Source organism: Alligator sinensis, unplaced genomic scaffold (assembly GCF_000455745.1).
Source record: "Alligator sinensis unplaced genomic scaffold, ASM45574v1 scaffold639_1, whole genome shotgun sequence".
Taxonomy (NCBI): domain Eukaryota; kingdom Metazoa; phylum Chordata; order Crocodylia; family Alligatoridae; genus Alligator; species Alligator sinensis.
The window spans coordinates 419,447-445,810 of record NW_005842771.1 but is presented as its reverse complement, the minus strand read 5'-3'; the positions used below and the strand labels follow the sequence as shown (position 1 = coordinate 445,810).

At 45.7% G+C, this 26,364-nt stretch overlaps 2 pseudogenes; both read left to right on the top strand.

The window, feature by feature from the left end:
- The first annotated feature begins 470 nt into the window (after positions 1 to 470).
- On the top strand, positions 471 to 1,398 carry LOC102385623 (annotated as a pseudogene).
- A 2,960-nt stretch (positions 1,399 to 4,358) lies between these two features.
- On the top strand, positions 4,359 to 5,318 carry LOC102385387 (annotated as a pseudogene).
- Positions 5,319 to 26,364: the final 21,046 nt, after the last annotated feature.

Here is a 26,364-nt window from a genome sequence, read left to right as displayed (position 1 = left end):
ATGACTGTTGTCTGTAAATGTTTCAGGGGAAATGAGAAGAGCTGTTGACAGTTTAAAAAGATCAGAAAAGCAAATTAGAAGTAACTACCAAAAAATTTGAAGTTGGGTGGGGGGGAGGGGTTGTTTGTTTGTTTTTTAATTGAGCTGGGTGGATCTTCCATAAAAAATAATGGAGGAAAAAGAAATATTTTTTAGATGGTGCTTAATTGCTGAATTAATGGAAATATATGACATGACTGCCTGGGATCACCGGGGTCTGCTCAGTGACCCAAGAGAAGCTTTCTAATCCTATGTCCTGCAGTCCCATGAAAAGGCATTTCCTTGCCCATTTAGATTCAAACTCTAGAACTAAATGTAAGGTGTATGGTGGGGCTTGGGAGGTTGATGGGAAAGAGTTGGAGATTGAAAGTGGGACAGCAATATATCACTGTAGCAATCTCCTCTCCTTTTCATCACAGGGATTGGAAGACATGGCCACAGGCAATTCTACAGAGCTGGTTGGATTTATTCTTATGGGACTCACAAATGATCCAGAGCTTCAAATTCCTCTCTTCGTGGTGTTCCTGGTGATCTACACCATCACCTTGATTGGGAATCTTGGTATGATCATATTGATCAAAGTTGATCCCCAACTCCATACCCCCATGTACTTTTTCCTCAGCAACGTCTCCTTTGTAGATGTGTGTTACTCCTCTGTTGTCACCCCAACAATGCTGGTGAACTTCATAGCCCAGAGGAAAGCTATTTCACTTGCTGGATGTGCAGCACAGATGTGTTTTTTTGGCCTCTTTGTGGCCATAGAGTGTTACCTCCTGGCAGTGATGGCATATGATTGTTATGTGGCCATCTCTAACCCACTGCTCTACATGGTCCTCATGTCCCGCAGAATCTGTGCTCAGCTCTTGGCTGGACCCTATATTGTTGGGGTGGTAAATGCTGTAACGCACACAAGCTTCACCTTCCACTTGAGTTTCTGCAACAGAGTGATCAACCACTTCTTCTGTGACATCCCTGCAGTGATTTCACTCTCCTGCTCTGACAACCACATCAATAAGTTAGTGCTTTTTGTTCTGTCTGGTGTCCTGGGTACATTTAGCAGCCTCATTGTCCTCGCCTCCTACATCTACATCCTGACAGCCATCCTGAGAATCCGCTCAGCCGAGGGCAGGCGCAAAGCCTTCGCGCCTCACAGCTGTCACTATATTCTTTGGGACCCTCTTCTTCATATATGTGTGTCCCAGCTCCCGCTCCTCAGTAGATCTGGACAAAGTAGTATCCATGTTCTACACAGTGGTGATTCCTATGCTGAACCCCATCATCTACAGCCTGAGGAACAAGGAGGTGAAGGATGCCCTGAGGCAAGTGATTGGGAGGAAAATGCTTTCTTTAGGAACATAATGTGGTACCAGACTTCACTGCAGGGCACCATTGTACTTAATAATCCAGGTTCTTTTTTGTAGTCTATGCACAAACAGAGTCTTGGGAAGACCTTGTTATTTTGAGAAGAAGTAGAAGTAGAAGGAGGAGAGAAAGTAGCAAGCAAAAACATAAGCCGTGGTACATTTCAGCAGCTGTTAACATGAGCTCTGATAAAGATGTGATCTAGCCCTATGCTCTTCAAGAGATTGTCTTCTCTGATGTTCTCTCTAAGGGATTTATTAAAATGCCACTAGTCCAACAGGAAGCAGCATAGCTGGTGATCTGCAAACTATCACCGTATCATAATGGTCTGCACTATTTGTGTGTCTCAGTTTGGCATTAGATGTAGGGTCAGATTGTGTTTTGGGGCAACGCTTATTTTCCTCTTACACCTATGAGAAAGATCTTCCTGACATCCAACCCACATTTCCCTTTATTCTATTTAAAACCATTACTCCTTGTCCTGGCACTCACAACCAAAGAGAACAGTATAATACCATCCTCTCTATAACCACCCTTTGGGTGTGTGAAGACTTCTGTCAACCCCTTCTCCCCCACCCACCCACACACACCAGTCTTCTCTTCTCCATACTAAATAACAGGAGTGTAGCTTCAAAGTCAAGGAAAGTGATTCTTCTCTTAATCCAAAACTGGTGAGACTCTCCTGTAATAATGTGTCCAGTTTGGGGCATCATACTTCAAGGAAGACATAAACAAATTAGAAAGAGCCCAGTGGAAAGCAACAATAATTAAAGGACTAGGAAACAGTTTTTCCAAGCTTTCCTTGTAAATCATGTTTCCTTGACCTCTTGAATTTTTCTTGCTGTCCTCTGATCCCTTTCTAATCTGCCCATACCTTTTGTGAAATTCAGTGCCCAAAAATGGACATGATACACTAGGTCAGTGATGCCCAATCCCTCAGCCCAGCATACCGGGTGAGTTGTGCAGGGTCAGACCATGGGCCAAATCTGGTATGTATGCCCAATCTGGCACACCTGGGGCTCAGATCCAATCTAGCATATGCTGGATCAGGTCCCAATCCTGTGCGCCAAATTAGGCCCCAGCCCCAGACCTAGCCTCAGCCCCTCACATGCCAGACCAGGCCTGACACTCTAGCCCCACATACACCTGCTGCCCCAGCCCTGGCCCTGACTCCACTTGCACCAGATCTGGCCTGGTACCCCAGATCAGACCCACTGCCCCAGTCCCAGCCCTGTACTTGTCAGCTTGATTCCCATGCATTGGACCATGTTTTTTGGCCCGCGGAACTTGGAGATTTGATTGGGAGTAATAGACCACCACCAAATTTCCAGACCTTTGGGGAGCCCCACAGGCCAAATCATATGACTCCATGGGCCACTGATTGCAGCCATTGCCATTTTTCACAGCTTCTGCAAAAATCACAAAACTGTGATTTAAGTAGGGCCCTAGGCATAAGGACCATCACAAGACTATTTTTTCAAAAATTGTTTTCAAATATCCAGAGCTCAACAACACTGTGCTGAAGATGTGGATCTGTTCTAACTCTGGTATAGCATAGCTTCCAGAAGCCAGTTGTTCATTTACAAACATACCTATATGCATATGTATGGCCATACATTCACAACCACATACATACATAACAGGATGACAATATACTTTATACGTACTGACTAATTACTCAGTTCCCCTTGATTTAAAGAGATTTTTTTCAGCCAGCACCAAGCAGGGAATGAGACAGGATAGGACATAGGAACATAGGGCTAAAAGGGGCTGCCTAAGCCATCAAGTCACGCCCTGCATTTTGAGGCTACCATTTACTTAGGGATTTCCCCCAGATCACCACTTCAAACCTTCACATACAACTGTTCTTGGTCATTTGAACTGATGCTGCCTCCCAGAGCAATTAAAGTACAGCTGCAAAAAATCATCAACATGCTGTGTAGTTGTTTCTCATGTGTATATAGGGTCCTCTGAGGCCTGAGGTTCTTCTGGGACCAGGTCCCATAATCACAACCCCTGATAAAAACCTTTTATCTTGTGCAGCTCTGTTGTCACTGAGCAAATGTACCAACTGGCTTTGACAGGAACTGAATAAATCCTACATCTTCTCTGGCACATTGGTTAGATGAGGGCACTCATTTCCAAGTGATAGAGAAAACATTTTTCACAAGGCAGCCCTACCTTGCTATGTGAAGAGAAGTATGGCTAGATCATTGTCTATCTCAAAGTCATCAATGGAGAGGAGGGGAGAGGGGAGGACGCAGAAGCTGCTGAATTTTGGCGAGTAATTGGGATTTGCCTTTTGCAGAAGTTCACGATTCATGAGAAAGAAGGGACATCAAAGGGAAATTGTACCTGAAATGCACTTACTGAAATATGTTCAAACTCAGTTTGTCTGCTTCCAACATTCATTCAACGATTGGCAACAAAATGGCTTAGGACAGAGATGTTACATTGGAAAAGCAATGAACCAAATTTCCCAACCACGGTTTGAGATTGTCTTCCGGCAAAGCTGTATGTATGGCTGAAATCTGCATCTGGCCTCTTGTTTTGTGCCAGCTCTGAGCTGGGATTGATGGGGATCACTCTGGGATCACAGGCAGGGATGGGGTCTGACACACCACCCCAAGATCTGTAGTGCTAAGCAGGGGCTGCTCCTCTCAAAAAAAGTGTGCACCTCCTCCAAAAATCCTGTCAAATATCATACTGAGTCAGCTCCTCATCTATAGCCAGGCTGCCTCAGGTCGCTGAGTTATCTCAGTTAAATATAGTGTACAGTGTAGTTACACCATTAATTTTCCTATCAGAGTTCAAGAGAAGCTAGTGCCAAAATATTCACAAGTGCCAGTGAAGAAAGAATCACATCCAGGGTCCTTGTGATGGTTGCTCTCTGATTTTAATTTGTGGTGTCACAGTGGCATGTTTTTCAGTGAGTTTCTCTCTCATTCTTCCAACAGATGCCCTACACAATAACATTGTTTCTGGGAAATGGCACCACGCATACAGAGTTTGTCCTTTCAGGATTCACTGACCAGCCCAACCTGCAGGTCCCTTTCTTCATGCTGTTTCTGGTGATCTACCTTATGACCCTGTTGGGGAATCTGAGGATGATCACACTGATCAGGGTTGACTTCTGAATCCACAACCCTATGTACTTCTTCCTGAGTAATTTGCCTGTTACAGATCTCTGCTTTTCTTCAGCCATTGCCCTCAGGATACTGATGGACCTCCTTGCAGAGCAGAGAATCATTTCAATGTCTGGTTGTGCTACACAGTTTTTCATATATGCTCTATATGGTACTGTAGAGTGTTACCTCTTGGCCATGATGGCATATGATCGCTATGTGGCCATTTCTAACCCTCTCATTTACAAATCCTTTATGTCTCCCAGATTCTGTTTTATCCTAGCTGTGTCCCACATGGTTGACACTCTCAACTCCAGTATACTCACTGCAAGCACCTTCACACAATCCTTCTGTGGCTCCCATATCATTGATCAGTTTTTCTGTGATGCCTCACCCCTGCTAGCACTCTCCTGATCTAACAACCATGTCAATGAGATGCTTCTCTTCATATTAGCTGGCTTCTATTTAACAAGCACCATCCTAACCATTGTCATCTCCTATGGGTACATTCTCACCACCATCCTGCAGATATGCTCAAGTGAAGGGAGACATAAAGCCTTCTCCACCTGTGCTTCCCACTTGACAGCTGTCTCTATCTTTTATGGAACACTATTTTTCATCTATTTGCAGCCTACATCTAGTCGCTCTTCTGATCGAGACAAAGTGGCATCAGTGTTTTATACCTTGGTAACCCCTATGTTGAACCCCTCGATCTACAGCCTAAGAAACAAGGAGGTGAAAAATGCCCTCTGGATAAGTTTTAGAATTAAAAGTACCAGTCCACGAATATGAAGACTTGACATGAGGTCAACCCTTTAAATCATTTCTCTCTTCTTGGGCTAGAACCTGCACTCTTGTTTATGGGGAGGGAGGGTGTTCAACATTTTCAAACTAAAATATTTTCTGAATTTATGGGTTGTAAATCTAAATTTTGTCCTTTGTTTTCCCATATGTATCTTCATTTTGTTGGTTTTCTCATTTATCATCATTCCTGTTACTCTTGAATATATATTCCCTTCTTTGTCTCTTATTCTCAGCAGTCATTTGCCTCTATTCTTTGTTCAGTTCTTGCTAGGCAAACTTTTGCAGCTCAGTCCCCATGCTACTATGTGGTAGGTCCTTCTGCCACTATGTGGTTGGTATTGAATGCCCCTCACCCATGCCTTTGCTTCTTTTCACTTGCCATTGAAAACTGTTACCCTTCCCCATGTCTGTATTATTCTTATTTTTTTTTTCCTTTTTGTGTCGATTCATCATCATGGGGTGAGCTGGGCACGCTAGTAGGGAGGGAAAGACTGCAGAAAGACCTGGATAGGTTGCAAGGGTGGGCTGACAAAAACAGGATGCGTTTCAATACGGACAAGTGCAGGGTGCTGCACTTGGGCAGTCGTAACCGGCAACACACTTATAAGATGGGAAACTCCCTTCTTGAGAGCATGGAGGCAGAAAGGGATCTTGGAGTCATCATTGACTCCAAGATGAACATGGGCCGACAATGCGAGGTCACGGTTGGCAGGGCTAATCGGACCCTATCGTGCATCCACAGGTGCATCTTGAGTAGGGCCAAGGAGGTGATCCTCCCCCTCTATGCGACACTGGTCAGGCCACAGCTGGAATACTGTGTCCAGTTCTGGGCGCCCCACTTCAAGAGGGATGTGGACAACATTGAGAGAGTCCAGAGGAGGGCCACCCGCATGATCCGGGGACAGCAGGGTAGACCCTACAATGAGAGGCTACGGGACCTGAACCTGTTCAGCCGTCACAAGAGAAGGCTGAGGGGGGAACTTGTGACCATCTATAAACTCACTAGGGGGGACCAGAAGGGTTTGGGGGAGACCTTGTTTCCCCCAGCGCCCCCTGGGATAACAAGGAATAACGACCACAAGTTGTTGGAGAGTAGGTTTAGATTAGACATCCGTAAGAACTACTTCACAGTGAGGGTGGCTAGGATCTGTAACCAACTTCCAAGGGAAGTGGTGCTGGCTCCTACCCTGGGGGTCTTTAAGAAGCGGCTCGATGCCTACATGGCTGGGGTCCCATGAGCCCAGTTTCTCTCTTGTCATGGCAGGGGGTCAGACTTGAAGATCTACAAGGTCCCTTCCGACCCGACTTCTATGATTCTATGATCGTCATTGTTTGTTCTTTCCTCTCTTTCAGTCTGGTTAGGCCATCATGGCCCCCAGATTCTGTCCTCTTCTTGTAGCTGTGTCCAATACACATGTGCAAAGTGGCTACTATTTGCTTCGGATTCAGATTTGGGCAATTCGGGGGACAGTGATTCGATTCAGTGATTCAGTTTGGCTGAATCAGCCAGGCCAGGCCCATCCCCTGCCCCTCTCCCAACCCAGCAATGGCCGCCCTGCCCGCCCCAGCTCTCAGCTCTTGGGGGAAAAAAAGCCCCAGCTCAGCAGGTGCTGCCAGGCAGGGGGCAATCCCCACTGCCCCCCACTGCCCCATGCTGCATGGGGGGCTCTGCACGAGTCCCCAAACCACACACCCCTGCTCCCCTAGCCCCCTCATGGGTGCCCCACACAGGCCAGCTCTAGTCTTTAAGAAAAAAAACCTGAAGAAAGGCTGCTGCTGGTGGGAGGCGATCCCCACTGCCCCCCGCCACATGGGGGCTTACACGAGCCCCCGAACCCTCGAGGCTGCACCAGAAGCGGAGAGTCCCGGGGCTTTTCTCCACTTTTTTTTTTTTCTTAAAGGACCAGAACCCCGGCAAGTGGGGCAGCCATGTGGGGGCAGGGGGAGCAGTGGGAGGGGTTGAGGGGGCTCATACAGAGAGGTGGGGGTGGGGGGGGGGCGCCCAGCCATGGGGGGCCTGGGGGAGTGGGCGGGGGTCAGGGGGGCTGGCAGGGGTACCCCCATGGTCCCTTCCCTGCTCCCCTAGCTTCCCCTCTCCCGCCCTGACTGCCCAAATCATCAAAGCTCTCTAAATCTTTGGCAAAGATTCGGAAAGCGTTGAATTGATTCGGACCTTTAAATTGGTCCCCTGATTCGATTCAAATTCGGAGATTCAGCCACTGAATCAGGCCGAATCTCCTCCAAATTGAATCACCTCCTGCAGCTTCGCACAGTCCTAGTGTCCAACATGACTGGTACTGTCATGTCCATTACACACAATACAAGCACCGTCAGACTGTGCTTGTGAGGTTCCAATGTCATTAACTGGCTTTTCTGTGATACCTCTCCGATACTAGTGCTCTAGTGCTCTGACATCTATTTCAAGGAGATGCTGCTCTTTGTAACTGTCAGCTTCATTTTAACAATTGCCATCCTGACCATTCTCATCTCCTACACATATGTTCTCACTATGATCCTGAGGATGCTCTCTGCTCAAGGAAGAAGCAACACCCACTCCATCTGTGCTTCTCACCTCAGGGTTGTCACCATGTGCTATGGGACTCTTTTATTCACATCTTGATGGTCCAAATCTAGCTATTCCTTTGACCAGGACAAAGTGGCCTCTGTGTTCTCTACTTTGTTGACTCCATGCAGAGCCATTGGATCTACAGCCTGAGGTACAAGGATATGAAGAATACCCTGAGAAAAGCTTCTGGCATTTAAAAAATCTCTTGTTAATGTGAGACTTGACATGATATTTTTATTCCTCAAAACTGATTTTTTCCCTCTTGGCTTCAATATGAAACTTCTTGCAACATAGGAGGTAGAGCTGGCCCACCACTTCCATGCCTATCTCCCCTTTTTTGTGTTCAGCATTCACAGCAACCATTTACATCCATGTTTGATGCAGTCCTCACTATGCAATTTTTCCTTGCTCATGGTTGGTCCTCCTGTCTCTAAGAGGTTGGTCTTGGATGCTCCTCACCCTTTCTTTATATTAGTTTTCATTAGCAATTTTCTCCTTTCTTTGTGTCATTACTCCTTATCCTTTTTCTTCTTTTTTGTGTGTGTTTGGCATCATTGGTTGACGTTCACTCTATGAACTGAAGGGAGAGAGGAAGACAAAGTCATTTTGATAGCCCTTTATCTTTCACTACCCCTACTCAAGCCTCTTTGTATGATGGTTGGATTTTATTTAGTTTTGGTCAACATCAGTAATATCAGGGAAGGACATCCGGAGGGGTTTGTGATGGGGAAGGGTTCCCCTCTAGACCACAAGCCTGGAAAAACAGCCCTGCTTCCTAGCTAAGCAGGAATTTCCTTGTATAGAAAACAAGATGGTCCCAAAAATGGTTGCTACTTTCAACAACCAAGCAGCACTTCTATTTAACCACACCTGGCACTGAATCCAGATTGTACTGTCACAGGGAGAAAACCCCTAATTGTATTTGATATATATACCTCAGCAATGACATGTTATAGAAAGGATGGTGTTGGTCCTTGCAATTTAAGGTGTATAAATAAAATGATAACAAATTCTATTCCACCTGTTAGGTGCATAAATTGAGTTTAAATGTGATTCTATTCCACCCCATTTGAAAAACTGTTCATGCAAAAGTTGGGTAGGTCTTCTTCTTCCTCACTGCCTTTTTGTGACTCCATTTTAGGGCATCATTAGGTGCATATGCCATATATTATTTTTAAAAAAAAAGAGAGAAGATGATCCTTCCTTTCCTTTAAAAGACAATAAGAGGGCCCAGTGCTGCTCCCCTTGTAGTATAGCCAGTATATGCACCTGAAAAAACACCAGATGCTTTGCACTGAGATTAAGCTTTTTACTTAACAGTCCAATGTGACCAGCCTTGCCTTTACAGCTTCTAAAGTCCATGGGTGGTCTCTATCCTAGGTCCTTGCCTCCACCTGTCCCTGCTCACAGCACATCCTACCAGGACTATTTATGTTGTCCTCCCTGTTTAGCCTAGTGGTTAGAGCATTTATTTGGAAAGCAGCGTACAGAAGTTCAAATCCTTTCTCTAGATGAAAGTATTTGAACTGAGCTCTCAACTCAAACCACTAGGCTCTGTGGAGGCACTCTCTTGATTCTTCCTTTCTCATAGCTGTACTGCTTCAGATAATTTAACTAAATATTGATATGAGTGAGGAAAGAAGCATTTTGTGCGCGAGTCCATAATCCTTGGGCTGAGGCAATAACTTGGTGCAGAGGGACCTGGATGTAAGTTTACTTTCCAATAAAGTATTTTATACCAATTGGAAAAGCTTTGAAAGGGCAGAGTGAACAGCTTGCAGGTTGTTCTGAGAAGCACTGCTACAGTAATAGGCTGCAGCAGCCCATAGCTCAGCATGGGCTACAAAACTTACCTGTTGAGCTGGGTAAATACTCAGAGGTAGGTAGCCCATGCTAAGCTTTGTGGTGCCATGATCAGGAGAGAAAGCTAGCAGTAGTGAAGTTGGCTAAAGGACATGAATTGCTGTCAAAGCAGTGACTTCAGTGTTAACAGATGCATCACTCCACCCCAGAGAAAGCTGTGGTCTCTGGGTCTAAGCATCCCATCAGGGAATGGGAGTTCAAATTCCCCCAGTTAGAGAGGGATGGGTTTGAACCTGCCTCTCACATCCCAGAAAAATACTGTAAAAGCTGTCCTACTTAAAGGAAGGAATGAACACCGTATCTATTCATCTCCCTGAAGCATCTAAGCATGCTCAGAGCATGCCCCAAAGCAGAAGCTCAGATGCCAGTAGTCTAAAGGCATCTGCAAGGTTAGGTTGTGGTTTTCTGAAAGTCAGTGGCACCTGACAGTTGGATTTCAGCACCTAAAAAAACAGTTAGGTGACTAAGACCCCTTGTTTCATTTTCCTGTAAGCGATTTCCCCAAGCCTATGACATGTGATGGGATGTTCCTAGTGTTTTGGGATCTGTCTCTTTGTAGTTCTTGGCAAGCATTTGAAGTGATGAATTTGGGGGTGCCTTTGGTTAATGAGTGCCTGTGAACACCCATGACTAGACTCAATGACCCAGGATGCCTGTTCCAGTCCTATGTTCCTAAGTCTGTGGCAGATCTTTCTAGTTTGTCTTTCTTTATAGTTTTGACTAGATTTCTCTCCTAAGCAGACACATCAGTCTAACTGTGATGGGGTGGACTGGCTAGCTCCTGGTAAGAAAGGGGTTAAAGAGAGCCTGCTGTCAGGTCAGATGTCCTCTCAGGAGTGAGCCTTATGGATTCCCAAGTACCTAGGGAAGATTGCAGGATGGAGACCAGGGAGCTAGCTGCCTCACTACCCTGTTACAGTAGCCCATTGTTCAGCACTGATCGCCTAACTGGTCCATTCCAGAGGTGGACATTTCTGCTGTTAGCTTTGAAGATACTCCCAGATGTTGGCCAAGATGTTGCCTATTAAATAAGCTTTTTTCTTTGCTATGAAACAGAAACTATGTTTTGTGCCAGAAATGTTTGGGTCTGCTAGTGTGATTCAAACCCTATGCTCTGGGTCATACATCCAGACAAAAGGGACAAACAGGTCACAATGTACTTTCGGTGACGCTTGATCATTCCATTTACACCAATTCACATAGAAAAAAATTAAGGCAATTAGTGTATAAATAGAATAAAGGATGTTTGGGAATTGCTTCCTCTGGGTGTGCTTAGACATGGTCGTTTAATGTAGATTAGCCCAATTTACACTGCATTAGCTGTAGATTAGCCCAATCTACACGTATGCACCCTTAATGCAGCTTAAAAATGGCAATTTTAGGCTATGTGAGCCTAAATTTGATATCTGCCCAAACCAAGTATCAAAATTAAGCGGGATCAGTTAATGTGGATTAACATGTGTAGACGCATTACTCCACATTAATGCAGAGAATTTAGTCCTGAATCTGCCCAGCCACTAGGGGGCTGGCCAGAGCCCAGCCCCCGGGCTCCTGGCAGGGTGCCTCTCCTCCCCCAGGTCTGGGCTGCTGTGGGAGAGATGAAGGTGGGTGTTGTGAGGGTAATAAAGTCTTTTGTTTCACCCTTGTGCATGTCCTGAGCAGGCAGTAGGAGGTATGTGGGTGGTGGGGCAGGTGGGCTGGAGGAGAGGGTCAACCAGGGCCTCCCAAAGCTGGTGCCCTAGCCCCTGCTGGTGGATGCATGGCTGTCCTGGGAACTGAGCACAGCGGTGCCTACTGGGGCCAGCAAGGCCAGTACCATGGCTAGCAGGATTGCAGGATGCTGGTCATTGCTGGCAGAGACCAGGCTGGAATAGCTGGGTGCTGGTATCACTGGCAGAAGCAGGGGCAGCCCTGGTGCAGGGAGGCAGGGTGTGTAAGGAGGGAGCTGCTGCATGCTGCCCCTGTGCTGGGTACACAGCTCCTGGGCAGGGAAACGGCTGGCCAGGGATCAGAATGGGAGGGGAGGGGAAAGGGCGGCACAGACTTGGCTCCCAGGTACTGGCGGCTAGCCAAGTACTGGCAGCCATGTTTCCAGAGGCTGGAGCTCCCCCCAGTGGCCTCAGAGGCACATGGCAGGGCTGAAGCAATCCAGGATTATTTAAATTAGTACCAAATCCCACCACATGTAGACACCTGTTAAAAACTGCTTAAACCGCATTAGTTTAATCCACATTATATTTAGGTCCACTTAAATTCATGTGTAGACATACCCTCTGTGTACATGTGATCTCTTGAGGTCTCAGATACTTGAGAGACTTGATTCTGTAATGCAAAGCCTCCATTGTAATCCCAATTGAAGCCACTTGGTAATCTCTTCTACTCTGCTCTTCAAGCAAACTTGGGGTGGGGGAGAATCCTAGGGTCAGACGAATTAAAAAAGAGCTTCCCTGGCAAATTTCACATGGAGAAGTGAAAGCAGCAGCTGCTAAACTGCTTCCTCTCTAAAAATAAGATAGAGGAGCGGGGTTGGGTGGGGGGGGATCTACTGAATTTTGGAGTGTATGTCAAGTTTAGCTTTTACTGCATATGGCACCTTTCATGTATCAGAGGAGAAAAAGGTGTTCAGATAAAAGTTTTATAACTCCATTGTAAGAACACTGATGCAAATATTGAATATCTATGTGTAAGGAGTAGCTTGAATTCAAACCCAATGGAGAGAACATCTGTGCTGCAGACAAAAGTGTGACTGAGTAGGCATCTGTCTGGGTTGGTTTAGGAATTTTGCATCAGTTGAACCAGATGATCCTGGCAGTTCCTTCCAAGCATGTGATTCTGTGACTGCAGTAGATGGAGTCCGGCCCCAGTTTGTTCTAAATCAGAGGTTCCCAAACTTTTTCTTATTGCTTACCCTTTTCCATATTTACCAATGGCCCACATACCCCTACCAGCATATGTTTTATGTTTTAACCCCTTAAATGCCAATCATGATAATGAAAGTTAAATCTGCCATTAAACAATTTCTCCCATGCACCCCCAGATATGTCTTGCATAGCCCAGGGGTACATGTTTGGGAACCGCTGCTCTAAACTAACAGTTCATTTAATGAATGCAGTGTAGCTATAGCTGGACAGAACTCAACAGGAACTGGCCATACAAACATCTATCATGGAGATTTTACAGTGCAGATGATACAGGTGCAGTTGCACTGTCATAGGTAGCTGAGCTATCCAATTCAAAGCCAGGGTTGAGTGTGCCTTCATCAGCTGCAGTGACACCTTTTGTGTTTTTAATTTAAGAAAACATTCATAATGCCAATTTGTCCCTGGTCAGTCTGCTTTAATAACGGTGCTTCTCAGTGGCTTCAGGATCAGGTCATTTTCGCCTGTAAACCTGAGAGTAGATCAGTGCCTCCTGGTGTTTTCCCCAGTTCAATCCAGTCTCCAAAAAGTGTGGTCAGTCCTGTCCTCCCTATGTATCAGAAGCTACCACAAGGACCTTCCTCTCCAGAAAACAGCCAGGGATCCCACTGCTGAACTCCCCAAGACAGGTTAGGACCTAGTGAGCAATCTCACACAACTGCAGCTCTATTGAGAAAATGGGTGTGGGAGTGGGGAATGCTTAAGATGCTCCAAAAAGGCCTGAAAGAACACAAGGAAGACAGAAAGGAGGTGGGTACTGGCAGGCTGTATGAGCAGACTTCATCTTGTGTTCGTGACATACAGAGGAACTGTCTGGTGCTGAGTATGTTCATACTCAATGCTGGTACAGACCAACACATTTGCAGCTTGTGAGAATGCAGGCAGCATGCAGTTCCCTTGGATGTCTGCAATGCCAGGTGAAGTTTTGTACCAGAGATTCAGACCATCTGGGAGAGGGAGTACCTCCTCCCTCATCACTGCTGCATTTTGGAGGGCTCTTTCCCACATTTTTCATACTTCCACCTCCAGCCTGTTCCAAGTTTGCTCCAAGTCTGGGGCTCTGACCAGCTGCTGCAAGATTTGTGGTGCTGGCTGGGGACTGCATCTGTAAAACAGTTTGCTAATGCGGCACAAATCCTTTCTTACTTCATTTCAACTTGGCTCCTTCTTTTGCTCACTTCTCTGGCTCTGAATAATCTTTCGCCTTTTCGTTAGTTCTCATGAACTGATTTATACAGAAACTGAGATCAGAGCTCCTGGATTTTTATAAGCACAAAATACTATAAGGATAGAGCCTGATTCTAACATGCAAATCTAACAGTGGTCTCTACAGCCACAAGAGAAAATGCACCACCAGTCAATAGAATAGCTGCAATATCCATCATCACTTACTGATGATGGATGATGGAACATATGGCATAAAAAAAAATTAAAGGGCCTGATTCTGAATGCAAACTAGTGTAATTCAGGTGTATGTATCTGTCCGTCTAAGGGACTGCCATACTCTCTATTCATCTTCCATATAATATCAGTGATTTTCAGTCTGCAAGTACCATTTTAACCATTATCATCTCCAATGATCTTGGTTTTTCCTGTTTAAAACTCCACAATTCTCTGTAGTAAAAAACTCTAAAATTCTCTGATTCAAAAAAACCAATCTGCTTTTTTCCACTATTAAAATGAAATGACACTATATATATAGGCATCAGTTGAACACGATGTTTTATTGATAAATTTACAATTTCAAAGCAATTTAGAAGCCTACTAATGCCTCAATCATGAAAATAAAATAAAGTCTAAATACCTGCATATATTGGTGTTTGATTTTGGAATTGTTATCATAGAAAATAGAGGTCCCACTGCCCCCTTTGCCCACCAGGGTGCGAGTCCAGCTGCAGCTGTCCCCACTGCTGCTTTGTGGGGCTGAGCAACACCAATACGTTGGGGTCCTGCCCCTGCCGTTGTCATGAACTCCCAACCCATAGCCCACACAGCCCTGCCAGTGCCCCTCGCTCCCAGCCCCTGCCTGCCCCTCACTCACTCCCTCCCAGCAGCAGCTACCCCTTACACCAGGACACAGGTCCAGCTGCAGCTGTCCCATCTGCTACTTTGCGGCTCTGAGCAGCATGGTTCCCTGCTGTTCTGCTCCCTGCTCCTGTGCCAAGACCCCAGTGGTCCCCATGCCCTTCCTGGGAAGCCCTTGACTGGGGCTCAGGGATTGGGCTGAGCCTGCCTCTGACTGGACAAGGCCCTTCCCTTCCATGCTGGTCTGCCCCTGCACAGGCTCCTCTACAGGGGCAGGGGGGGCTCCAGGCCCAGGTCTGGTGGCTTCTTCTACCTGGAGTGCACCCCTGCATCTCTCTCTCTCACACACACACACACACACGCACACACACACACATACACACAGACCCCGCTGCCACCTCAATCCCCGCCCTGCCCATCACCCCCCATCCCTGTTGCCACCTCCAACCCTCCCCCCTGCCCAATACACCCTGCTGAGTAGTTCCCAGGATAAGAAGCACCCCCAGGCCAAGGCCACATGTCCAGGTGCAGGGCTGGGCTGCAGTGCAGCAGCTGCCCACATGGTCACAACCCTTGCCAGCAGGTCCCATCCCATCTGGCGTCTGGGCACACAGGGGCCACACTGCCCCAGGGCCAGCAAGGCTGGTGGGGCCCCAAACTGGGCAAAGCGGCATGCAGGCCAGCCACACACCCCTCCCCTCCTCTCCCTTCCCCTCCTCATGCCTGACTGTGCAGCATGCCTCCAGCCACCACCTCCAGCACTAGCCCTGGTAGAGCTGCTAGCAGCCACCACAGCTGCAGGACAAGACAGTGGCTACCAGCCCAGACAATGGGCAATGCTCACCCCCAGTGCCCCAGCCCTAAGCACCGCCCCAGCTGGCCAGTATCCCCAGCCCCAGTCCCAGCCCAGCCATGACAAGCCATGGGGGGGCGGGGCAGCATGGCCAAGGATGGGGCAGCCCACACCCACCCCTGCCTCAGCCCACAGCACAGGACAGGGTGATCGCTGCCCAGACACCCCTGCCTTGCCCCCCGCTTACCCTGCCAGCTCTCCCTGCAGGCCCCAGCCCCTGGCAATGTGACCCTCACCTGACCCACAGGGCCCTCCCCAGCCCTGCCAGAGGAGGCCCAAGCTTCCCCCTGTCCCCTGTCCCCAGCCCCCAAATGCTGTACTTACACCAAAGGCTGCAGGAAGAAAAGTGAGCCTACCCAGCTCAGGCTGACAGGCTTAGGGTTCCCCCCCACCCAACCCTTACCCTTTTGCAAGTAGCTCTTGCAGGCTGGAACTCTGTCAGCCTGAAAAGACCTGTTTGCAAAAAGGGGAAACCCATGGTTTCCCACTTCAAAGGGGAAAATCTGCATTTTTCTGTGGGAAATGGGAAGCCTGGATCTCTAAATTCATCTCCTACCTGAACATCCTATCCACCATCCTGATGATCTGCTCCACTGAGGGCAGGTTGCAAAGCCTTCTCCACCTGCACCTCCCACTTGACTGCTATCACTGTTTTCTATGTAATACTTTCCTTCCTATTTAAAGCCCAGTTTCAGCCGCTTTTTGGACCAGAACAAATTGACCTCAGTATGCTACTCAATGGTGACCCCTATGCTGAATCCCCTGACCTACAGCCTGAAGAACAAGGAGGTGAAGAATGCCCTGGGGAAAACAATGGGAAGTAAAACTTTTGATTTACATAGATGATAGCACCTTGCTGTGCATTATCTGAATGTAATACCTATAAACCAATATAACTGTTTTGGTGTCCATACCACAACCACAATTACCATGATATGAATAAATATGAATGAGGTTTTGTTTTAATTGTTTGTTTGTTTTGTCTAGACTCAAGTCCAAATGATGAACAAAGATGCATAGATTACAGGTGAAGCATGTTAGTATGTGACCTGTGATTAGATTAAATCCATTCAATGTAATTGTGCATGTCTGTCTCAATATGTTCACACTGCAACAGCTCTGTTGCATACCAGTTCCAAGCCTGCCTTCTTGAAATGTTGCCTTGGAATCTTTTGATTCCCAAAAGTTATTAGTACACCATGGCAGTAGAAAGCCAACCTAAATTCACACAGGCACCACAAGAAGTCTAACACAGGGACATTTATTTCTTATATATAGGGGTTATAACCTGATTAGGAGGAGGTGCTTTACCTTGATTGTGGCACCATAGATATATAGTGCCACAATCAAAGGAAAGCACCTCCTCCTAATCTCCTTTTTCTCATGGAAGAAAACAGGAAATGACAAAAATGAAGACATTCTCCATTTTCCCCTATAACCTGCAAACTAAGTGAGATATTGTTACATCAGGTAATGGGCAGCCAGGTCTAGGAGTCACTTAGGGTCTGGGGGGAACAACCAGGATCAGGAGTGTGCAGAATCTGAGTGCTGGGAAGCCAGAAAGTCAGTCTGAAGAACCAAGTCAGACAGCCAGAGGGTGGAGCAGAGTGGTGCATCAGAAGGTAAGCCTGGTCAAGTATCCAGAAGATCAAGCAAAGAGTTAGGTTAGGAAGCTGATGGGTCAGGCAAGCCACAGAGACCAAGGGCAAGCTGGGTCAGGTAGCCGAGGGATCCGTCAGAGAACCAGTTGAGGCACAAGACAAGGACAAAGCATCCTGGACACAGATTGGCCCAGACATTCTCTCTTCTGGATTAGTTTATACTGGAAGAGGTGAAGGGTCAGCTGACTCTGGCTAGCCACTCAGGTCCATAGAAAAGTAAGGCTGGAAGGGGCCTCTGGAGGTCATCTGCTTATGGAAAGATCATCCATATCAAACCATCCTATACAAGTGCTTGTCTAACTACAAAACCACACATTTCCTAAAACTACACAAGCAACCCTGTTGTGCAACTATAAGGCATATTGCCCCAAAACACCAAGAACACCCTAACCTGCCAAAGGCAAAGCAGCAAATGAGGGCTCTCATTGTCCTGCTGTCGCAAGTATTGTTAAAATGCACTCAAGAGATCCAAGGCAAAATGCCATGGTCCCCCTCCACGGGAAAGCAAAACTCTCCACAATGCACATGTCGTGGAAACACACGCAGCATACTTTTGGGTCAGGTCAGCAGAAGCTTTTATTTAAAAGAAACTACAGCTGTAGGGGGGACTCCAAAGTGACATGGATCTCCCAAGCACTTGGAAGGGGTCCCCCCCCAAGAGCAAAATCAGGAGGCTTATATACTTTTTAACAGTTGCTTACAACTCACGTGATCATATAGTGAAATTAGCATGAAAAGCGGCTATAATATTACTTCATTATTTCTTTGCTGTAATCAGGATGGGAACTAATGGGGGAGGCGAGGTTAGTTCACAAACCTCCTTCTTGCACCTGGAAATCAGATTTGTACATACTTTTTTGCTATCTTCAAGGCCACGGTGAGCAAAGCAGTTGCAGAGGAGTTACAAAGAACAAACACTTTCTCTTACCTGTTCTACTATACAGAGCCAGCAATTCTCCACAAAGCGGTTATGTCATCTTATAACTAAAATAATCAAAGTTTAAGGCATATATTTTTTCTGATTCTACAGTCCCCCCTTTGAGACTATTTAGTCTCACTTTAGCCTTAAACTTTCATTCTCATGAGCCCCTCTATTTCATCATGCAGCCTTTTATGTTTTTTTTTAATCTGTTCACACTTTTGTAATACCATTATTCTAGACTCTGCTGTGGGTTTTTTTGCCTTGTTAAAGCTTCTCCTGCTGGCTTTCACGCAGCAGAGGATCAGTTGCACTAAGACATAAAACATTATCAGAACTATCAAGACAAACAATATTCCATACAGGATTTTCTTGCCAAGGGCCCCGAAATCTGGGAGCCAGGAGGTTAGCCAAGACCACATTTCCTTTAGACCCCAGTCAGTATTCTCTGAGGCCACTTGATGTAAGACCCTTAACTGATTTCGGATTTTACGAATGTCAGTTTCAATTCGCATGTCCTGATTGACATAGACACAACAGGTGGAGTTTACTAAGGCACATACTCCTCCCTGGGATACCAATAGGTAATCTAGGGCTACGCGGTGTTGTATAGTTACTTGTGAGATCTGGGAGATCTCTTCTTGCAGAGCCTGAATTGCATCCGCAGTGGCATTTCCCATAGCTTCCATTGTGGCTGAAATGTTAATTATGGCTAGTTCCAATTCTCTTACTCCAAGCCACGGTATGAAGGTTCTCACAAATTGATGGAACCCTGTGTTTCTGGTAGCTAAGGGGTTAACCGCCCTTTTCATGTGATGGTTGAAATTTTTTACTTGTTCCAGATATATTGCACTATGCATTTCAAAACCAGGAATAACACGTCCAAGAGTGCATGCCCCCACCCAATTCCAGGGCAAGATTTTATGAGCCCTGTTTCCGCAGAGCCAGTAAAGGCCTGGGGCAGAAAGGGTACTCAAATCTCGACAGGTGTTGTGCCATATCCGGCACTTTCGATTAATATGCATCGTATAGGACGGACCACGTTCAGCTGTTATCCTGCTGGACCGAGATATATTACAAGAAGTAAAATTGGAGTCAATGTAAAATTCCGATCTGTTTGCAATGAGAGCAACATGAGGTTCCTTAGAAAAGTTGTAGACCATGAATCCTGTACAATTGAGAGAGGGTACATTACCCAACAGGATTCCACTGGTGCTATTGGGGCTATAATCTAGAGTAGTTAGGCAATGAGGGTAGTGTCCTACAGGTGTGGCTTTATTATAAGCTCCGGTGTTGTTGGATCTGTAACAGAAAGGCGCCTCTACTCTTGGGGAGATTATCCAGTTAGCAGGGGCGGCCCTCCATTCTTTAGGAGCGGACCGATGGGCAGCTAACGAGTAGTGTCTAACGAAGCCGCCGTTTATTGTTCCCCATTGCCGGAGGGATATTGGTACTCCGATCATTGGGATTCCTTGTTGTAGGTGCGCTGGGCTGTGAGAGCATATCCAGCAGTCACTTTTATTTCCAGCTTGAGCCACCGTACGGGAGATCTGCAAGTACAAATTTTTCTCCCACCCCCCTTGGGTGATACTGAGATACCCAAGTGTGATATATAAGGATATCAGTGCCATTTTTAGATACAGGAGGGACAAAGAATTTTAACAACAAACATAACCAGCACCAGTAAGAAAAAGAACACTATCAGCCGAACCCAGGATGGCAGCCAAAGTCTTTCTTCGTCCTCTGGGCTCAAGTTACCTAAAGGGCTGATAATGTCGGCTCTTGGTCTTGATCGAGGCGGTGATCTTTCGAATGGGAGCATTCACTTTCTTCGAGGCCGAAGATGATATCTTCGTTCTTCAACTGATGAATCCAGCTGGGCTGAGGTGTTGGGTTCAGGGGAGAGGTTACTAGCACTTGCACCCTGATGCTCCTCACTTGCCTGAGTGAGGTCCTGAGGGTCTTTGTCCTTGGCCTCAGGGAAAGATCCCAACCTTGGTTGGAATATAGCTGCTTCGGGGTCCAATGGAGGTGATACCTTCTTGCAGTGCGAGGCGTGAGTCCACGTTTGGTGACCTTGGCAACGAACAGCAGAATTAGTGGTCAGAAGTACCTGGAAAGGTTCTTTCCATCTGGGTTGAAGTGCGTTTTTCCGTTGATAGACCTTTACGTAGATCCAATCCCCTGGTTCGAGGTTGTGACAGGGAACATCCGGTGGTTGAGGTAAGGCTTCTTGGACCTGTGAATGAACAGACCTGGCATACTTCATTAATGCCTTGCAATAATTTAGTACAGTTTCATCAGTTAATTGTAGGTCTGTTTGGTGTGGGGCAACAGGTGGTGTAGCTGGCATCCTCATGGGTCGTGCCATGAGTATTTCATAAGGGGTTAGGCCATGTTTTCTGTTAACAGTGTTCCTAATGTGCATAAGAGCAATGGGCAGCGCATCAGGCCATTTGAGGCCTGTTTCAGCGCAAATCTTCGAAATGCGCGTTTTTAAATCAGAGTTTTTACGTTCTACAGCACCACTCGATTGTGGATGATAACTACAGTGTAGGTGTTGCTGTATGTTGAGTGCTTGGCAGATGTTTTTTACTATCTGTCCTGTGAAATGGGTGCCGCGGTCACTATCTATTGTGAGGGGCAATCCAAATCTAGGGATGAATTCTTTGAGCAATTTCTTCGCTACAGTGATGCAATCAGCATGTACGCATGGGTAGGCTTCCACCCATCCAGAGAACATATCAATAATAACAAGAATGTACTCATAAGAACAGCACTTAGGTAGTTGTACAAAATCAATTTGCAGATTTACAAACGGTCCCCATGGAGGGGGATGGGCTGCAGGTGTCGTTTTTACCCGTTGCCCAATGTTGTGAGCTAAGCAGATGGGACAGGAGCTACAGTACTGTTGTGCCATGGAAGGAAAATTTGGGGCAAACCAATTTCTTTGTACTGTAGCAATCATCCCCCCTTTGCTTGTATGGGCCACAGAGTGGGTTAAACGAGCAAGATGTGGCAAAAGCTCTCTAGGCGCCACCAGGCGGCCGTCCGGGGAGCGCCAGAGAGAGTCGGGGTGCAGTGAACATCCTGCACGCAGCCAGTCATTTATTTCCTTTTTTGGGGCCTGATTTTGAAGAAGGGCCAGACTTGAAAGGCTAGCCAAAGGAGACTGGTCTGCTGAAAAACAAACAAAAACAGAGTTAGGAGCCTGTGGGCCAGAAAGGGCCGCGTTTCTGGCAGAACGGTCTGCCAGATCATTTCCTCGTGTGACATCATCAAAGGGTTTCTCATGAGCTTTACATTTAACAATAGCAATAGCAAGAGGCAATTGAACAGCTTCTAAGAGCGCTTTTACATAACAACCATGACTGATTTGGGTCCCTGATGAAGTGAGGAATCCTCTTTGTTTCCAGATTTGTCCAAAATCATGAACAACACCAAAAGCATACTTAGAGTCAGTATAAATGGTTGTGGTTTGATTTTTTGCAAGAATGCAAGCACGTGTTAAAGCAATGAGTTCAGCAACTTGAGCAGAACGAGCTTGGGGTAAAGAATAGGCTTCCAAAACAGCATACTGAGTGCATACTGCATATCCCGCAACTAATTTGCCTGCATCATTTCTAAGACAGGAACCATCAACAAACAAAACAAGGTCAGAGTTCGGGATAGAAATGTCCTTGAGGTCAGTTCGAGGGGTTAACAATTGAGTTGTGATAGACAGGCAATCTGAGCGGTTTCCGCCCAAGCCGAAGAGGACTCCACATCCATCTCGTGGGGACTCTGGGTACACGGCAGGGTAAGAGACCCTGTGTGAGATCCAGAGGAGCGTGGCGGCCTGATCCACCGCCCACCTCTTCCCGTCTTCGAACGCGACTTTTATAAGACGTATTTATGATTTCTATTTTGGTGGCTCGTTCACCCAGAGCATCCGGAGCTCTGCACCGTGGAGCCTAGCAACCTCCACGAGACCGTCTGTGTTGTCTGTCTGTAACTGCAACTCAATCAAGTTTTCCAGCCTACACCACTGCCATCTCGGTGTAAGTAAACAATCTTTAAAACTACCGATACGCGTCTGTGCCTAATTCCAGCTCGACGGCCTTCCCTCTCCGCCCCGGCGTGCCCGGGCTGCTGGCCACAGCCCGCGTGCAGCACAAAAAAGGGCTCGGGTCGCTCCCGGCCCGCACAACTATTACTAGAAATTAATTTTAAGAAAATAATCTTGCCTGTGATCTACACATGATTCCAGATTCAAATAAAGTCAGCATGTTCAAATAAATGCACAAATAAAGTATGTTTTTCAACTTTGGACCAAGTATTAGGACACAAAGTACATCTTATGAAGTCCCAGAAGCACAGGGAGAGGTTAGAGAAGTTTTAGAATCTTTTATTGTGTGGTTTTAAGAGTAGATCAAATCAGTCTGGGATAGGCCAGGTATCCAGGATTCAGGTGGAGTTCAAAACAACAAACCAGATGATCTACTGATTTTTTTGCAACCCCACATTTCTTTGTGAATATCACACATTGATTAAATAAACATGGTGGATTTCAATATTAAAAATATTGCTACTATGAATTATCAATGTACACGTCAAAGTGTCTGGAAAAAATGGCTCAACTACTTAAAAGCATTTAAAAAGCACTTAACCTCTCAAAAATTAACTGAAATGAACTTTAAATTTTTTTCCATAACAAATTCACCCATTTGGTCAAAAGCAGATGAGAGACATACATGTGTAAAGAGTATTTAAAATGAGTTATACCTACCAAAAAGCTGGGAGTAATAATGGAAGTGTCTTCTCAAGCCTAGCCATGATATTATGATTTATATGATGTGTATGCACATTTATCACAAAAATAACTTACTCTGTTGTTTCTCCTTCCAGCAGCTGGTCTGGATATAATCTATATAATCTTTTTCAATGGTTTTCTCTAGCTCTTGAAGTTCTGCTCCTTGATAGTTCTTTTCAAAGTTTTTATCAACATAGTAAGGCACTTGCAAGTTCTGTGTTTCTCTACCAACAACATGACCTATGGATCTGTGAAAGCAACATGGATAAATGCATGTATAAAGCAGTACAGAAATGTTAGGAAAAGAAAAATTAAAAATTAAGGAGGGAGACTGTGCTCCTCTGTTTCTACTGGTACAGAGGATCACATTTCCTGTTGTAACTTTTTCCACAGTTACCAAAGAACTTTCAATCATTTAGTAAAATATTACTTATCTCGCTTTTCCATAGTGAACCTTTCACTTTCATTATAGATAAAGTTTGTTGAAGAAACAGAAGGAAGGCAGCAAACACCTAAAGGTATTTATACTTTTATAAATGTGATCTAAAAGGAGCTGACTCCAAATTGATATTACCCACATTTAAACACCTGTTGAACCACACACTAGAGTAAACAAATGCTGGGTTTTTCTGAATCATTCTTGATAATTTGGCTAAGTAACTTGCAAAATTTTAAAACAAGCAAAAAAATTCTGTTTCTTTTGTGTTTTCTTGCACCTTCTGGCAGCCTCCAGTCAATACCCATGGAAAATACTAGAGGAACTTAACAAGTGCTGTGCTCTAAGTACGCATGCATGACACATGGGCCCATTATACATGAAGGTACAAAGTGACGGTTGCCCATTTAACTTAGAATTCTGCTATCTCACATCAGTAAAGAGGTGGTTAATCAGACAGAAAGACAAGGCAAAGTGGCACCTTAAATACTAATTGGTTCAGAGGCATGCGCTTTTCATAGGCTTTTTTCTGATCATCTGAAAAAGTAGACTATCACCTATGAAAGTACATGCCTCTGAACCAGTAAATCAGTCAGAAGGTAGGGCAGGGTGGCAACTTTAAAATTATCTCACATTCTATTTTTCACCCACATCAAGGAAAGTTATAAGATCTTGTTGAAATAAGACTAATCAGGAGAGAGCTAGGTACAACTTCCCTCTAACAATTTGAACCGTCAGGTAAAGTAACTGGTCTGTGGGATGTCTCAAGATCTCAGAACAACAGCAGTTTCCCTATGCCTGAAGAAGGGAACTTGTGCCTGAAAAGCCTGCAGAGAACTTTGTTCCAACTACTCAGTTGGTCTAATAAAAGATATCGCATCTACCAAAGAACCTTGTCTGCCTGTGTCCTTAGACCAACAGCTACAACCAAAAACCCTTTCAGAGCACCGCACAGTTAGGGGAGATGTGTACAGCTAGCTAATCTACCACCTCCACTGGCTTCAAACTACTTTCTTCTCTTTCTGGTTTGTTTTTGTTTACTTAGTAAGTCTCTTTGCAGCTTCATAGATTTCATAGATGTTAGGGTCAGAAGGGACCTCAGTAGGTCATCGAGTCCAACCCTCTGCCCTGGGCAGGAAAGAGCGGTGGGGTCAGATGACCCCAGCTAGGTGCTTGTCCAGTCTCCTCTTAAAGACCTCCAAGGTAGGGGACAGCACCACCTCTCTCAGAAGCCCATTCCAGATTCTGGTAAGCCTTACTGTGAAGAAGTTCTTTCTAATGTCCAGTCTAAATCTGCTCTCTGCCAGTTTGTGGCCATTGTTTCTAGTAACTCCAAGGGGTGCCCTGGTAACTAGAGCATCCTATTCTTTGCTATTCCCCCCTGACGAATCTGTAGATGGCCACTAGATCCCCCCTCAGCCTTCAGATTTACTGCCCTGAATGAAACACCAGGAACTCAAGGAATGACTGTCACACTATCTCCTATGAGTCTTTCCCCCTCCATGACTCAGTTTATTTCTTTGTCCCTTCATTTTGTTGACTGAACCTGCTTTTCTTCTTCTTACAAAGTCCTGGGGGACAGATCTTAATGCCCCCATGTCCCCCTTCTCCCCTCACATTTTTCAAAAGGAAGTTTGATGAGGTTTTTTTTTAATACTTATTTTCAAATAATTAAATGTGCTTACATGCAGGGCTGATGCATGACTATTTTGATAAAATGTGAGGGGTGCAGCAAGAGGAACAGCCTATTTGGGGGCCAACTGAAGAACTTCAACTGAGGCTGAAATCAACAACTGAAAAGAGTAGTGGAGAAGCAGCTTTCTGTCTGCCAGGCAGGCACAGTGACATCTTGTGGTAAAAACAGAACAATTTATTAGACATATTAAAGTAACTACCTTCTATATAAATGCTCAGTATGACAGACCAGCCCCAACAACTTCATAAAAATCACAGAATCATAGAAAATTGTGGTCGGAAGGGACCTCAAGGGCAAAAAGCGGGACCAGCCCCAACTAGATTATCCCAGCCAAGGTTTTGTCTAGCTAGGTCTTAAAAACCTCCAAGGATGGAGACTCCACGATCTCTCTGGATAACCTGTTCCAGTGTTTTACTACCGTCCTTGAGAAAAAAGTTTTTCCTAATATCTAACCTAAACTTCCCTTGCTGCAACTTGAGACCGCTGCTCCTTGTTCAGTCATCTACCATCAGTGAGAACAGTCTAGTCCCATCCTCTTTTGAATCCCACTTTAGGTAGTTAAAGGCTGCTATTAAGTCCCCTCAGTCTCCTCTTCTCTAGACTAAATAAGCCCAGTTCCCTCAGCCTCTCCTTGTAAGTCATGTCCCCCAGCCCCTTAAACATTTTTGTTGCCCTTTGCTGGACTTTCTCCAACATGTCCACATCCTTTCTGTAGTGGGGGGCCCAAAACTGGACACAGTACTCCAAATGTGGCCTCATCAGTGCTGAATACAGGGAAATAATCATTTCCCTTGACTTGCCGGCAACACACGAGAATAGGATGGGGTTCAACATAGACAAACGCAGGGTGCTGCACCTTGGGAGAAGGAATCCACAGCATACATACAGGCTGGGGAGTTCCCTTGAAAGCACAGAGGCGGAAAGGGATCTCAGAGTCATTATTGACTCCAAGATGGACATGAGCCGCCAATGCCAGACTGCAGCCAGCAAGACCAGCCATACCTTGTTGTCGTGGAAACACACGCAGCATACTTTTGGGTCAGGTCAGCAGAAGCTTTTATTCAAAAGAAACTACAGCTGTAGGGGGGATTCCAAAGTGACTGGATTTTCCAAGCACTTGGAAGGGGTTCCCCCCCAAGAGCAAAATCAGGAGGCTTATATACTTTTTAACAGTTGCTTACAACTCACGTGATCATATAGTGAAATTAGCATGAAAAGCAGCTATAATATTACTTCATTATTTCTTTGCTGTAATCAGGATGGGAACTAATGGGGGAGGCGAGGTTAGTTCACAAACCTCCTTCT